Below are 12,413 nucleotides of genomic sequence, written 5' to 3' on the forward strand. Positions count from 1 at the left end.
AGATGCTTTAAGTTTTGCGCAAACCAATCAATATACGCTTGTTGCGATTTGTTTTTACCACAAATATGTAGAACAAATTATAAATAAATAAATAAATTGGGGATATTTATCATGGCAAAAAGTAAAAAATATATATTTTTTTCAAAATGTGTGTTTTTTTTTTGTTTATAGCGCAAAAACGAAAAACCGCAGAGGTGATCAAATACCACCAAAGGAAAGCTCTATTTGTGGGGAAAAAAAGAACGTTTGGGTACAGCGTTGCATGACCGCGCAATTGTCAGTTAAAGTGACGCAGTGCCAAAGTGTAAAAAGTGCTCTGGTCAGGAAGAGGGTAAAATCTTCCGGGGCTGAAGTGGTTAAAGTGAGTCTGCAGCTTAACCAACAAAATAAAGCAGAAAGCATCTTGCAAGAAAAGAAGTGACTACTCACTTTTCCGGCACTGCAATCTGACACTTTGGGTGTGTTAGGTGGATGTGCCCCCATGCAAGACACTGTGGCTCTTGCAGCGTCCAGTGAGGGACATGCTCTCCGTCATGCACAGAAGTGTCATATAGCAGTGACACTGAAAACTTTACAAAAAGAGTGACGTTTCAGGATACTGCCCATCCGAAAGGTGAGTATTCAATTTCTCCTCTTGCAGAGTATTTTTAGTTTGATTTCTTTGTGTAGGCACTGGCAATTTTTACCTTTACAAGAGTTCTCTCTCTAACAATTAGTTGGTTTGTTAGGAACGTATGATGTTCTTCATAGTACATGGTAATTCATTTATTAAAATAAGTGATAAACCAAAGATAATTTCCTGTGCCAGAATGGGATTCTTGGTGTGTTCCTGACCCTGATGTTCACAACAGTTTGTAAATGAAGTTGTGCCAAGGCAAAGCCAAGCCTGTGAAAATATTCTTCCAACACGTCTTTGTTGTCATAGTGATGCTGTATTTCACAGACTGGATTGCATTCATATACCTCCAGCTGTAAAGGTTTGGATTAGTTTGAGATGCGCTCCAATGAGTAATTTTATGGCACTCAACTTACATAGTATTTGTGGGGTATAAAAAGAGGCCGGTATGGCTGCTTAAACAGTATAATATATACAGTCTTACAAATGGAACACTAATCAATTGGAGACAAAATTATCTGTTTGAAATTAAAGGTAAATTGAACCTAGTATTCTAAAGGACATGTATAGTCGTATTATTTATTCTAGAGAACTTAGCTTAATGGATATAATCTTTTTAAAGGGTCAGTCCACTTAAAACTAATAGCTCAGGTACAGATGCTAGAGAGTTAAACTCCGGTACAATGTCTTATATCCAGGGCTCAAGTCCTGCGGGAACGCGTGGGAACGGAGTTCCTGCACTTTTTTCACAGCAGGAACTCAGTTCCCTTTGCAGGACTAGAGCAGCCGAGAGCAACCGCCCGAGCCAATCCTTCACTAAGCGGCGATGCCCAGCTCGAGTCACTGTCAGGGGCAGGCGAACCTTAGTAATCCTTTATGTTACTGGTCGCTTCCTGTATATCAGTGTTTCTCAATTCCAGTCCTCAGGCCCCCCCAACAGGTCAGGTTTTCAGGATTTCCCTCAGATGAAAAGGCTGTGGTGATTACTAAGGCAGTGAAACTGATCAAATCACCTGTGCAAAATAATGGAAATCCTGAAAACCTGACCTGTTGGGGGGGCCTGAGGACTGGAATTGAGAAACACTGCTGTATATGGATTCATCGGGATTCATTGCGGAGGTCTCCTGGGAACAATGACAAAAGCTCCCAGGAGACATTGCGGCATCGAGGAAGTGACGGAATACCCGCACACTACCCGATGAAGGAAGCGGCCAGTAACATAAAGTATTACTAAGGTACAGTGGATCGCAAAAAAAAAACATGCGGTTTAGTAATTATGCATATGAGCGTATCATTTTTTTTATTTTTTTTGGTGGGGGAGTGGATCTTGGATGGGAGTTCCCACACTTTTTTCCCCAGGACTTGACCCCTGCTTATATTTCTCTGTTGGTCAGATATCTTGATCTTCACACCTGCCATGGCAATTAATAATGGCTCCCACTTCCCCTGATGCATTTTTATTATATGTTGTATTGTATATTATAAAGAGTGCAACGGGGAGAGCTGAGAGAAGCAATAGTGGGTAGGAACATGCACAACTCCTGGGTAGAAAGAAACAGATTTGGGAAATATGGCAGAGTGCTCTCGCTTGATCACACCTCTAACTAAACATTGCATCTTTGTCTACTGATCAAACAATGGGGGGTTATTTATTTAAGGCAAATCCACTTTGCACTACAAGTGCACTTGGAAGTGCAGTCGCTGTAGATCGGAGGGGGACATGCAAGGAAAATAAAAAACAGCATTTTTTTTTCACATGATTAGACGATAAAATCAGCAGAGCTTCCCCTCATTTCAGAGCTTCCCCTCAGATCTACAGCAATCTACAGTGACTGCACTTCCAAGCAAGGTCGATGATAGGGGGGGACCACCAGTCCTCCTGTAGAGGGCTCGGGCACACAGGGGGGCGAAACAGCAGGGGGATTTAGTGCAGTTTGGTGGAGGGGCAGTTACAGAAGGATGCCCTGTGTGGCCCTCTGCAGCAGCTGAAGGACATTTTTTCTCCTCCTCCTGGCTTTCAGCTGTTGCAGGGAGAGACACACACACAGGGCATCATTCCTGTAATTGTTTCTCTGACACTGATCACTGATTCTCCTCCCTGTTCTGCCTGTTTCGGATATATATAAATATAGGCCCAGATTCACAGAGAGCAAGGCGCACATTACGCCGCCGTAGAGTAACCGCCGTACGCTACGCCAACGCAGCGCAGAGAGGCAAGCATTGAATTCCGCAAGCCAGTGCTCCCAACGCTGCGCCAGCGTGGCGTGGGTTTCGTAGGCGTACGCCGGCGTAGGTGGAAGTGGGCGTGACCCATGCAAATGAGGCGTGACCCCATGCAAATGATGGGCCGAGCGCCAGACAGGTACATATCACGAACTGCGCATGCGCACACACCCCCGCGCCTGCCACCCGCGCCTGCTTACAACCACGCCGGCACAACTGCCTAAGCTACGCCGGATCACTGCGTACGCCGTGAACGTAACGTACGCCCAGCCAGACACACGTCTAACGCACAATACGCCGGCTTGTGTTCCCTGTTGCAGACCTGAGCATGTCTGTTGCTGGGTTGCACCTCCTTTATGGGGAATAACTTTATGCCGGACGTACAACTTACGCGCATCTAACATAGCATGCGCCGGGCACACGCAGGTTCTTGAATCGCTGTATTTCACTCATTTGCATGTTTGAATGGCTAATCAATGGGAGCGGCACCATGCGCCCAGCCTAAATGTGCGCCCACCCTACGCCGGCGTAAGCAAGATACGTCGGCAGGGTGTAGCCTGTTTTTAGGCGCATATCTGTTCTTGGGTGTGGCGCACAGATACAACGGCGCACATTTGCACTTACGTCGGCGTAACTTGTTATACGTCGGCGTAAGTGCTTTGTGAATCTGGGCCATATTTTTTTTATGTAAAACACAAATAAAAAAAGGCTAATTCACACAGGTTCTCTGTTATGTTTGTGTCCGCTAATAATGATTATACATTTACATGGAGCAGCCATATTTGTTCATTACATATGCAGGCTTTGCAGTAGTATACAATGTTTACACCTTATTGTACCTTACTTCTCCTTCTCACAATGCAACTCAATGGAAGACTTCAGCAGCCCATACATTGATCTTATTTTTTTTATTTTTTTTTGTGTTCAAACAATGGTTAAATGAAAAAAAAAAAAAAGATATATATCCAATTCCCACATCTTTACATACATGGTGAATAAAGGAATCTCTATCACTATGGTATTGTATTTTGACAGCACGGAGCCTTCCACACCGTGAGAATACAGTGATAGTGAGTAGCACTGATCATTCAGGGAAAACCAAACAGGCTGTTTTTTTTTCACATGTCGATCAATAGATTAACTTGTGTACAACCTGCCTACCCATACATGGATCAAAATTCAGCTGGTTCAGGAGGGAGTGGCAGAATTTCGATCCATGTATGACCGGCTTTATTCCAAGCAATGAATTTCCTGTGGGCTTATATTGTATTTATACAGTTGCTAATAGATGGACAGAGTACTAAGCCTAAGGTAAGTATAAATACATCTAACCTTTTTATTTACAGGTTTCTTTTGGACCCACAGACAGCAGGTGGTTTTTACGGGAGGAAGGGGGCCAAGACAGTATAAGTGGACCTTGCAATTTATTGCAAGTATTTTGCCTTAAAGTGGGGGGAATTCTTGTAGATGATTGGTAAAATAAACCTGCAAAGTTATTTTATTTTTCTTCACAGGAAAGATCAGCTGGGACTATGTTCTTGGATCTGATGCTGCTCATAACCATTGCAACTGTCTCCAAGTCTGGCCAAAATTGATCAGTTTTGGCTGGAGATCATCTACATCTATAGAATGCTCATTCTAAACTAGATAGTACATAGGTGTACTAAGCCTTTAAAAAATGTGTGTATATGACTGTCTGGATAACGTAATAAAAGTACAAGTGTGGCAGGCACTAGAATATGGGCCTGTGATCTTATGGATATACTGCAATCATTACAACCTGCTTGGCAAACATATGAAGAATTAACAAATGGCAGGTACGTTGTTTCCCTAAGTACGAGTCTGCCCAAAAAGCCTGGTTGCACAATGTAACTAAAAGAAAATGATAATGGCTTTTGGTCTTTTCTAATGTATTACGCTTGGTTTGAAAGTGTGCATGTTTTATACATTTTTAAGTTATAAAAACAATACAAATAAATACTTATTACAGGGTGCATTAAAGTAGTTCTAAAGGTAATTTTTGTTTTCCTAAAAAAATAAAAAAAATAAAAAAAGTTATACCTACATGCTCTGTGTAATGTTATTGCACAGAGTGGTCCCTTACCTCCTTTTCTGGGATTCCCTGCTCCTCCTCTTCTCCGAGTGCCCCCATAGCAAGCTGTGTACTGTGGGGGCACCCTTGCGGCTGCATTCCACTGCTGAGCTGTATGCATCCATAGACACACACATCACGGCCACACCATCCATTTCCTCCACACATGATTTGACTGGCAGCAGCAGAAGCCAATGGCTCCTGCTGCTGCCTGTGTGTCCTGTGAGAAGAGGACGGGAGAGCTGCAGATAGGCACAGTGCTGGATTGAGAGAGGATTTGGGTTAAGCCTCGTACACACGGGTCAGAATCCCGTCAGGAAAAAAACTTTGTTTTTCCTGACGAGATTCTTGGCAAGAATCTCTTGCCACCCGAGTGTACACACACTCCTTTCAAAAGTACCGTGGTTCTTTTGAAAGGCAGGAACGCGGTGACATCATCGCGTACGACGAGCATGCGCTCGTCACATTTGATGCCGTCGCCACCACATTTGATGCTCGTCGGGAAACAGGCCGACAAGAATCGCGACGAGAAAATAGAGAGCAGGATCTCTATTTTTCTCGTTGAGATTCTGGACAGATTTCCCAACGAGAAACCTGAAAGCCTCGTACACACGCTCGGTTTACTCAGCAAGAAAGCTCTGCCAGCAGTTTTCCGAGAAAACCGTGCGCGTGTACGAGGCTTCAGTGTTTGGGAAGGGGGAGGAGGAACAAGTAGTGGGACATTTTTACCTTAATGCAGGGAATGCATTAAGGTAAAAAATGTCTTCACTTTAAAAGCATATTAAAGCCTGCACATCTGAACAAATCAGGAAAAACTGTTTGTCTACGCTAGGATAGGTGTGGTATGCCTTTCCTTGAAGTCGCTAAGCAGTCTGCATAATCTGATAACTCCTACTAGTCAGATCTGGCTGCAAGTAATAAATATGTAACTTTCAAATGCAATTTTCAAAATCAACCCAAACAAATAATAATAATAATAAAAATAATAATAATGTTATTTTTCTTTTACATTTTAATTAGACATAAAAATGCAATTTATAAAAAAGTAAGCATTTCTTTTATGGTCTAAAAAAAATATTCCTTTTACAAAAATGTTGACAGCTACACTTTCAGAAGAGATTACTTATCTACCATTGTCTTTATCTAATAGATATATCCACCTAGAGTATGCATACAATTAAACAACAGTTAAAGTGTATGTGCAGTCAAAACATTTGTTGAATAAAGTACACAAAGATTAAAATGACTTTTTTATCAACATTTATTTTTTGTTGTTTTTGTCTCACTAGAAAAGCTTCCCTTAACATCCTGTCTTTGAGACAGAGGATTTCCATTTTACACAGTTATCACCAGAACAGGTGTCCCCATTGGAATATTTATCCCCACCCCTTGCTCTGGTGATAACTTTACAATTTGGATTTCCATCACTTCCTGTCTCTGTGATTATGGTCACTAAGACAAATAGAGGAGTAAATCTCCCCAGTGGGGACACAGACAACAATAAAACAGAGGGTCTACGCTTTTCAGACTCTATCCAAAACATAAAATATAGTTTTGACTTTAAGAAAATTGTTATCAGCTTAAACATCAATTTGCAATTACAGTGCCTTGAAAAAGTATTTTACCCCTTGACATTTTCCAAATTTTGTCATGTTACAACTAAAAACGTAAATGTATTTTATTGGGATTTTATGTAATAGACCAACACAAAGTGCCACATAATTGTGAAGAGGAAGGAAAATGATAAATGGTTTTCCAAGCTTGAAATATGTGAAAAGTGTGACATGCATTTGTATTCAGCCTCTTTACTCTGATACCCCTAACTAAAATCTAGTGCAACCAATTGCCTTCAAAAGTCACCTAATTAGTAAATAGAGTCCACCTGTGTGTAATTTAATCTCTGTATAAATACAGCTGTTCTGTGAAGCCCTCAGAAGTTTGTTAGAGAACCTTGGTGAACAAACAGCATTGTTAAGCACAAGGAACATATCAGACTGGTCAGTGTTGTGGAGAATATTAAAGCAGGGTTAGGTTTTAAAAAAAATATCCCAACCTTTGAACATCTCACGGAGCACTGTTCAATCCATCATTCGAAAATGAAAAGCGTATGGCACAACTGTAAACCTACCAAGGCATAAACAAAGGGGAGCAATAATCAGAGAAGCATCCAAGAGGCCCATGGTAACTCTGGGGGAGCTGCAGAGATCCACAGCTCAGATGGGAGAATCTGTCCACAGGACAACTATTAGCCATGCACTCCACAAATATGGCCTTTATGGGAGAGTGGCAAGAAGAAAACCATTGTTGAAAGAAAGTAATAAGTCCTGTTTGCCGTTTACAAAAAGCCATGTGGGAGACACAGCAAACATAAGGAAGAAGATCTGCTCTGGACAAATTGAACTTTTTGGCCTAAAATCAAAATTTGGTGTGGCAGAAAACTAACAATACACATCACCCTGAACACACCATCCCCACCGTGAAACATGGTGGTGGCAAAATCATGCTGTGGGGATGCTTTTCTTCAGCAGGGTCAGGTAAGCTGGTGAGAGTTGACGGGAAGATGGATTGAGCCAAATACAGGGCAATCTTAGAGAAAAACCTGTTAGGCCGCGTACACATGGTCGGACAAAACCGATGAGAATGGACCGAGGTTCAGTTTCATCGGTCCAAACCGACCGTGTGTATAGCCCATCGGTCTGTTGTCCTTCGGTCCAAAATTTTAAAACATGCTTTAAAATCAAACCGATGGACCACTGCCCGATCGGTCCAAACCGATGGTTAGTACAGAAAGCATCGGTTCAAAACCTGCACATGCTCAGAATCAAGTCGCTTGGAAGCATTGAACTTCGTTTTATTCAGCACGTCGTATGTTTGACGTCACCGCGTTCTGACCCGATCGTTTTTTGGAACGATGGTGTGTACGCACATCAGACCATCAGGCCACTTCAGCGGTGAACCGATGGAAATGGCCCGTCGGACCATTCTCATCGGTTTGGAACGACCGTGTGTACGCGGCCTAAGAGTCTGCAAAAGACTTTAGACTGGGGCGGAGGTTCACCTTCTAAGCAGGACAACAACCATAAACATACAGCCAGAGCTGCAATGGAATGGTTTAGATCAAAGCATATTCGTGTGTTAGAATGGCCCAGTCAAAGTCCAGACCTAAATCCAATTGAGAATCTGTGGCAAGACTTGAAAACTTGCTGTTCACAGACACTCTCCATCCAATCTGACAGAGTTTGGGCTATTTTGCAACAAAGAATGGGCAAAAATGTCACTCTCTAGATGTGCAAAGCTGGCGTCCGAACCCCTAATCTACATGCAGGGCAGCTGGACGCATGGATTCCAATGGAAGGGCTGTATTTTTTAAGCACATGATTAGAGTCAGAGGCGGGAGGATTGCCGCCATTCGTCTCTCTGAGGGAGGGGGGGATGTTAGTTTGTGCCAATTTTGAACACCAGCTATCGCTGCTTTTCAGATATTTATTTGTAAAACATTTTGAAAACCATTTATCATTTTCATTCCACTTCACAATTACCGGTATGTGTCGCTTTGTGTTGGTCTATCACATAAAATCCCAATAAAATACATTTAAGTTTTTGGTTGTAACATGACAAAATGTGGACAATTTCAAGGGATATGAATACTTTTTCAAGGCACTGCATGTGCAATATTTGGCTATGTATAGCACATATGTATATAAAACACACCATAGGTATACTGGAAGAAATCAAACTGAACTAATTAAAAATGCAAACTAACAAGCAGTGGAGAGTTTTGGTTTTGCTGATAAATTAACATTTAGAGGACAAATGTCATTTGTCACATACCTCAGCTCAGTAGGTAATTTAATAAAAAAAAAAACAAAGACTGCCTGATTAAAAAGTAATCCAAAATGTTTTTATATGTAATTTGATGATTTGTTTTATTCTCTGTTAGCTGATCTCTAGTGATTACACCTTTTGTGTGGATTGATGCATTAAAATATAATAAAAAATATAAAAAATGGAAAAACAAATAATCATATCAAGGACAGACAGACAATAAACCATATTAATACATACATATAATTCTGGTAACACTTCTTTAAGCGGAATTGTATTTGACTATCCTATGGAAAGTATTAGCTGTGAAAATTTTAAAGCAAGCACGCCTTTGCCAGCAAAGGGTTAAATCAATTAAATCAATGCTTTACACTATGGGAACAATTTCCGAAAAATTAATGAGAAAATTATATCTCTACAAGATCAAATTATGGATCCCAGATTGGTCTCCTTTCCTGCTGAATATTAATTTTGTATCAAATAGCTGCCCCTTTTGATAACACCAATCTACCTACTAAATACACATTTGTATTATTCCTGCACTTGTTTTAAGGTTAATGGGAACATTTTACCCATGAACTAAGAACTAGGTCAAGGTACCAGAGATTATCATAAACAAGCAAACTTATGCTGACCCATAATATAGAGAAGTATATATATATATATATATATATATATATATATATATATATATATATATATATATATATATATATATATATATATATATATATATATATATATATATATAAATCAAATCAAAGACATAATATTAAAACATTCCATAAAAAAGCATTATACAATTATAGTTCATTATTTCATGGTACCAAATCTACTCTGACCTATGAGAGCTATCATAAAAAAAGTGAATTAAATAGAGTTTAAGTGAATTAAAAAATCTACATGTATATAATCCATAAAACTGAATGGTATAATAAAAAGAAAAAGTTGTATGTATTGTATGTATTTAATATTACATTGGCAGGAAAAATACGAAATGTCTGATCAGAAACAATTTCCTAATTGGCATTGTTTTTTTATTGCTAAGCCACAGGAGGACAAACCGCACACAGAAGCCTGCCCCATGCTAAGTGGTCCATTTGCAAACACTGCTCCACTCTTTCAGTGCAAGTCTACCAGTCTGGTCTGACTGATTAAAAATACTGAACTCTTTATTTGGCTAAGATTTTATCTGAGTAGCTGTCAATCTGGGATGCTGATTGAATGCCATGGAATACTGTGCAGTTAGCCCAATGAGAAAAGGTTTACAAATCTGCATATAAAATAGAATAAGTAAAATCTGCACTTCCAAAATAACTTTGATTGCAAATATTACAGTAATTACTCAAATTATGTACTCACTGAAAATTTACCCCAGTATCCCTTTAAATATAAACGCTGTGAATAGTAGCTAGACTCCCAGCCACGCTGCATTAATTAATTGTTCAGTAATGCAATGTAAATGTGAAGATAACAATGATAATTACTATCAAATTATTGTTATTATGTCATTGCAATGCAACTAATACAATGTATGTACCCATTATAATCTATCTATCTATCTATCTATCTATCTATCTATCTATCTATCTATCTATCTATCTATCTATCTATCTATCTATCTATCTATCTACCTACCTACCTACCTATCTATCTATCTATCTATCTATCTATCTATCTATCTATCTATCTATCTATCTATCTATCTATCTTTCAATTTATTCTGTAGGTTTGTATGTGTGTTATCTATTTTTTTTCTTGTACATGAATTTCAAGTTTGTCTTTAATAGCTTACAGCTAAATAAATATAGTTCACGTAAAAGAGCTACAACTGAAGAAACCAATAGAGGGAGGACCAGCGTAAGATAAGCAACACTTCTGTAAAAATCCAAAACTGAAAACATATTCCAGCCTATAGCTGAGCGATCACCGAATGTCACGTAGATTAATCAACCCCTTAAATAAACTTGTATCATTATTCCTATGGCACTTTTTATTTATTTGTAAGGAACAATAAGATCATAGGTTCCTTATTATCTGTCTGCTGCAGTTGTTTTACACAGATCAAATTCACGCAGGCAACTGGAATAGCTACCAAATGATTAGTCACATATGCAACACGTATGTAATTATGTGTGAAAATTAATGTAATTATGAAGATGTACTATATTTAGATTGTGTATTGGACCCTCTGTGCCTCTGTGCATAGACGTTAAAACAGGGCACTCACCTGATGTTCTAAACACCCACCAGGCTCTTTATGCTGGAGTCAGAGAGCGTGAATTGAGACAAGGGCTTGGCAGGCGTGCAGTTCGTGTTGCACGATGTCATGTTAGTATGAATTTGGTCTGCTGTGTCTGGCTGCACTTAATACTATAGGAACATTCATTTTGTTTGTGCTCCTGAATGAAGAGACTGCTCAACAATCAAGACAAACGTGGCCTTGGAGACATGTGTCTTAAAAGGGGCATTAATTTCATGTCCCCTGTCTCTTTAAAGAGGCTGTAATTGTAACAAGTCAGACACTAAGGTGTGTGTTTGTGTAAAATGGGGAGGTACATCAAAGCAGAAGTGCCAAGGAAAGGACATGGTACAACGTTTTCTTTTGCTTTTATGCAAACTAACTGAAGAAATCAGCAACACACTACAGTTCTTTACTTCCAAGGAAACAGCAAAGCTATAACAGCAAACAGTATATCCAGTCTTCGTGTCTTGCATAAGCAATCCAAGTTTTCCTTCCTAAAACTCCAAGGTAGCAGGGTTCCCTTGAGTGGGGGGACTCAACATGTACATAAGCCTTTTTTGAGGACATCCAATAATCAGCCTTCCTAGAGCTGCCTAATCACCAGCCCAATCCTGAATGACAGGGCAGAGCCTATTCTAAACCTACCTGTCCCAAAACAGAAGGTGGACCTTTCCTATTGTAGCACACCCCATGTAGGAGCTGGAGATGAACAGGGATCTTCCACTCCTGCACAGCCAGGTGCACTGAATCTTTACATGCAGAGAACAGTCTGCAGCTTCGTTTTTTGTGGTTTATTAGGGGTTAACAACTTGGTAGGGGATAGGGAGGTTATGGGATGCCCACTTGACTGTAACAAGAACTTCAGGAACAAACTTCCTATGTACAACTTTTTCAACTTCTTCCTCCTGTACACACTTGCTCTACTTTGCACAACTTTTGCTGGTTCACTATTGAGGGAACATGACAGACTCCTTGTCAGTTCAGAAACAGCCCATTACAGGTGGGAACTCACAGTCCCTTAAAAGCAGCACATGTGGGGTCAAACAGTGTGCACCCTTTCCTTCTGCTTCCTCTGTGGGAACTGATCCCAGCACCACTTCTTCAGGAAATGCTAGCCCACTTGGCTGCAGCTGCCTCTTTTACTAGCCCTCCTGACTGCCTCTTTACACCAGTCTAACCGACTGACTCTTCACCAGCCCACCCAGCTGCCTCTCTGGAGATTTCTCAGGGAAAAGGTAGTAGACTTAAGCCCGCCGTTGTCTTAATGGGAGACTGGCTACTTGTGTCAGTCTCCCCCCTTTGTTAGTTCCTACCCATGTTGCTCTACTCCCTCTTTCCTCTCTTTGCTCCTGTGCCTCCAGGAAAGCTTCCTTCCTTGTGTTTTTGGCAGGATCCTTCCAGCACCTGAGCCC

At 40.4% G+C, this 12,413-nt stretch overlaps 1 long non-coding RNA gene across 1 annotated transcript; it reads left to right on the forward strand.

Moving 5' to 3' along the window:
- The first annotated feature begins 518 nt into the window (after positions 1 to 518).
- Positions 519 to 10,325, forward strand: LOC120935339. The gene is made up of 3 exons (XR_005748426.1): positions 519 to 613; positions 4,354 to 4,656; positions 9,805 to 10,325. It is a non-coding gene; the product is annotated as an uncharacterized LOC120935339 (long non-coding RNA).
- Positions 10,326 to 12,413: the final 2,088 nt, after the last annotated feature.

This window comes from Rana temporaria, chromosome 4, assembly GCF_905171775.1.
Source record: "Rana temporaria chromosome 4, aRanTem1.1, whole genome shotgun sequence".
Taxonomy (NCBI): domain Eukaryota; kingdom Metazoa; phylum Chordata; class Amphibia; order Anura; family Ranidae; genus Rana; species Rana temporaria.